The sequence below is a fragment of the Octodon degus genome, unplaced genomic scaffold (assembly GCF_000260255.1).
Source record: "Octodon degus isolate 3935 unplaced genomic scaffold, OctDeg1.0 scaffold00014, whole genome shotgun sequence".
Taxonomy (NCBI): Eukaryota; Metazoa; Chordata; class Mammalia; order Rodentia; family Octodontidae; genus Octodon; species Octodon degus.
In genome coordinates this window covers 6,832,100-6,836,966 of record NW_004524590.1, presented here as the reverse complement: position 1 = coordinate 6,836,966, position 4,867 = coordinate 6,832,100, and positions in this window count along the sequence as shown.

Here is a 4,867-nt window from a genome sequence, read left to right as displayed (position 1 = left end):
CGTTTCATAAATCCATGGACAGTAGTTTGGAAAGAAGCATTAGTGGCAGAAAAGCATTTATCAGAGAACAAATTCCTGTTCTCACAAAGACAAAATGCTAAGCTTCCTATGGTAGAAGTGATACAATATCAACCTGTAACCAAGCTGTAGACTCATTACCTTCGGGGACGGTGCCATGTCAGGACCTGGTACTGGCAGCCCGGGTACTTATCAGTCACAGAAGCCAGGACAGCTTTGGTGAATGGAATTCCATGTTGCGGATTCCGTGCCTGAACACCACCTGCTACAGGCTCATTTTATTCCTGAACTTATTGGGCAGTGACAAGGGTGGCTGAGGGAAGACACTGATTGCTCTCTACAGAATGGGTCATCCTTGCCATTTTATTATTCATCTTCTACTGTCACTTTCTGCTAAGTATTTATGTGGAATACAAGTACTTCCATATTCTTTTGACTATATAGAGACATCTGGCCATGTATTTCTTCGCCAAATGTCTTTGGCATCAATCTTCCAGCCACTTTTCTTCCAAGCCCTTGACTATCCAGTCTCACCACTGAGTAAGGTCCAAGAAGAAATATACTAGCACACATTTGGTTTTTTTCAAGCTTGCAATCAGATGAACTTCCTGACATTCTGTCTACTGTGAATATTTCCATTCATCACTGTTTTTCAGGAGCATTGTACTAAAGTTATATATTTTTTGTGTAGTGCCTGCATATGCAAAGCTATGTGTAAATGAGACCTCAATATTTTATCTGTTTTCAAATGATTGTACTTAGTATTCCATGATATGATAGGTATGTGGCAAGGGCCAGAATGCAAAATATGAGGCATAGAAACCATGGGCAGATGGGCCAGTTCTTCATGTGACTTACTTGTGCTTTCTAGGACTTCTCAGTTCAATTACTTATGTTTGCCTTCCATTTGGTGATGGACTATTGACACACACGCAATCAAAGTTATGATCCGAAGAATCAGATTGCCCTGAGTTCATGATGCGATGCTCAGGTTGCACCTTAGCATGGTTTCTCATAGTCAAGACCTCCTTTTCCACTAAAGATCAATATTTGGCCAGGAGGTGTTTCTAAAAGGGAGAACAGATGTGTGTGGAAGGTGGTACGGCCTTGCTGCCAGTTCTAAAGGTCTCTTCTGTGATCCAGCTATGGGAGCCTGCCTCAGGTCACCAATAGTACAGCTGTATGCCACTGATACCTCAGATATCATCTGCTGGATCATACAGCCCAAGTGTGCATACAGCCTGAAGCTGGCTGATGTAGATTTTCCTGGTGCTCTGAGCAGCACTCAGAGCTAGCAGCATTCCTAGCGTTCTAGTAAATGGGCTGAAGTAACAAATGATGATGAGAAATATGCTACGTCTAGATTCCAAATAGGTCCTCTAGAAACTATGCCTCTTTTTTATTGTAGGAGGATTCAGGAAAAATAAATTATCCTTCATCTTAGAAGGGATAAAATGCTGCCAAAAAACTTGACTCCTAGATACTTCACAGAGTTAAAGGATCCCTGAGTTTTAGTTTCTTTCCTTTTTTTTCTTCTTTCTTTCTTTCTTTCTTTCTTTCTTTCTTTCTTTCTTTCTTTCTTTCTTTCTTTCTTTCTTTCTTTCTTTCTTCTTTCTTTCTTCTTCTTTCTTTTCTTGCGGTGGAACCGGGATTGAACTCAGGGAAGCGCTTATTCTACTGAGCCATCTTCCCACGCCTTTTGCCCATACTCTAGCATGCAATTGTTTTGTCATGCTTCCTCATGTTCCCTTGGTCTGATCAGCAAAATGCCATCGCTGTAACAGACTACTATGATGCCTTTCAGAAAAGAAAGATAATGAAGATCATGCCAACCAAAACTATCCTACATGTGAAGTAGGATAGTAAAGTGTACTGCTGGCCTGCCCACTATAAGTGTTGTTTGGCTGGGCTTTGTAGATAGAAATGGAAGTAAGAGGCATTTGCCAACATCAGTAGCTGCAAAGAAGTACCAGGAGCTGTGTGAAACTCCTCAAGCGAGGATCCTACATCTGGTGCAAGATCTTCAAATTGAGTCACCTCTTGATTGCTTCCTTTAGTCCACAGTCCTTCCCCAAGATTCATCCGTTGTCTCCACAGGAAAAATAAAAGAGTTAAATAGGATCATAGTATGAACTAGCTCACCTTTCAAATTCCTGATGATGGCACTGGTATCTACAATCCTTCTAAGGATCTTATATTACCTTTAATTTACTATTTTCCCAGATAAAGGCAACTCTAATGGTTTCTGTTTGACGTTTAACACCATAGCAGCCCTCACAAAATAGAAATTGGAAACAATACAGTATTTTTGCCAAGTTATTAGATGTGACCCAATTATACACCCCGGGACTGTGGAAATGACCACAGAATGGCTTGTGACACCTACTGGAACCACTGTAAAGTACCATGACTAAACTCAATTTATCATCTGACTTTCATTGACTCCTATTCCAACTAAAGTTTCACAACAATGCTTCATATCTTCTGGAACAAGTACTAGTTCAGAATCAATATCCAGAAACCTCTGTACAGTTATCCTGCTGCTGTAGTCAGGGTTTACAAAGAAATAGATTTAATATGTGGCAAATTATCTATTGGATTATTTTATAACATCCATTCAAAAAGTCAAATGTAGAGCCCAATTTAGCACCTACAACAAGGCCTCATGTAAGTCTGTACCAAAGATCTGAACTGGGAAGGCCCAAAGGTTAGTGGTGGAAACTAGAAGGTCTGTGTCAGTGGGATGAAGGATCTGTGCGAGCAGGCTGAGGGAGCTGCACTGGAGCTAAGAAGCAATGCTAAGATACCCCTACAGAGAACCTCAGCCATTCTTTGTGACAGGAGGACCTGAGCTCCTGCAACAATGAGAAAAGCTGAGTTTGTAACAGGAACACAAGTATGATAAGCTTCTTTAGGAGAATCTGAGAATCCACAGCATCCTGTCATCCTCTCCAGTTTTTCTTCCATAGTGTTGGCAACAATACTCAGGTGGGACTTCCATGCCCAAAAATATGCTGATTCAGTTCATCTGGGTGTTGCAAGGCCACCTTTAGTTAACCCAACACACCTGCCAGTAGGTCACAGGTCCCTATGGAGATTCTGACTCTCACTTTGAGTTACATTGACAATGTAATGCTCTTAGAGTACACCCTTTTACTCAAGGAATTCTAGGTTTATAAATAAGCTAGAATCTGGCATCTCTGTGGTGGGCGAAAAGCCTCTATTTTGGGGGTGACACTTGGGTTTTTTTTTGCTTTAAAATTTCCTGCATATATAAATTCAGTACGTACGACAGGCTTCCTATTTCACTTCCAGAACACCGCGCTTAATTAGCCAAGGTGACAGGTCATCATAAATCATTACACTTCAATCACGGCTTTGCTTCTGTTCCCACTGTAGCACATATTGCCTGAGCTGGCTGAGTGCTGCCACTTGTCCCCCGCCAGTCCAGAACCCAACTGTACCGGTCTCAGTTCAGGTTCTCCAGTAAGTGACGGTGGTTTCACCTGCATTCATGCACAAAGCAGAGAGCCCCGGTGATGCTCTCCAGTGATGCCATTGGGTCCCTTCCCAAGACTGTTTCTTGAGATTCTAATGAAGAATAAGTGTATGTGCGTGCACTGTGTGGAGGATTGTGCTTTTCCTGACTAATCTACTCAAGCGTTCCCTTTTCCTAAGCCTTTGGGTACCATCATCAAAATTTTAGCACAAGGTATCATGTATCTGCAGTTCATGCAATATGAATCATTTCTTGATTTATATCTCATCCAATCAACCAAGCAAACTATGAAAACATTTTCAATTTTATAAAATGTGACACTAAATCCAGAATCTCTGATTAATGTGCCAAGTGAAGAAATTCAGACTCTGATTCAGATTTATGTTCTTCCACCACTATCTCACACCTTACAATTCATTTTTATACCACTTCCCCAGACTTCTGCTGGTAAGGGTTAGAAAACACAAGAAATTTTGGGGGGGTGTTGTGTAGCTTCTCTTGGGTCAGGTATATACCACAGCTTTAAGGAGGAGTCTTCTAAAATTACAATATGACTATTGACTGAGAGGTAATGAGGTGAAGGACGGTGGGTCCTGTGATTCTCTTGTAACTGCACCAGAGAAGGACATCAGTTTCTTCATGAGCAGCAGAGGATTTGCTTCCTCAGTTACTAGTGGAAAGGCTAACACTATAACCTGTAAGAGTGAGGATGCCTCTGTCATTAAGGGTAGGGAAGAAGTCTTGTCCTCTTAAAATGTAACCAGGATTTAGGAGTTCAGTGTCTTCAGCCTCATTAATTTCCTCCTGAATAGCTCCATCCCAATTTATTGTCATATTCTTTTCTGGTGAAAGTATCACTTTTGTTTATTCTCTCTCATTACTGAGACAAAATACACCCCAGGGTGCTGAATTGCTGGGTCATTTGGTTAAACTTGTAATCTCCTCAAGTTGACATGATGTGTCAAACATTATACCATTCAAGGCTGAAAATTAAACTTATTCTTAATATAGCTAACTGTAGGAGCATTCTTTTATGTTTGGAAACTTTAGTCATGTGGCTAAAAGAAAGAAGATTTTGCTTTAAAGCATAGCTGGACCACTTTGGATAGTTTGTGACTGATATTGCTAGCAAAACTGTTAAAAAAGCTAGCTTTCCTCTAGTCTATGTTTTTGTTTGCTTTGTCAAAGATCAAGCAATTGAATGTGCCTCGAGTTAAGTCTGCATATTGCATTTTGAGAATTTATTCACATGCCTTTTCCATGCTGCTATCACTCAGATTTTTTATCATTATAGCTCTGTAAGATTGCTTGAAAGCTGGGATGATGGCATCTTGTTCTTTGCTCTTGTTG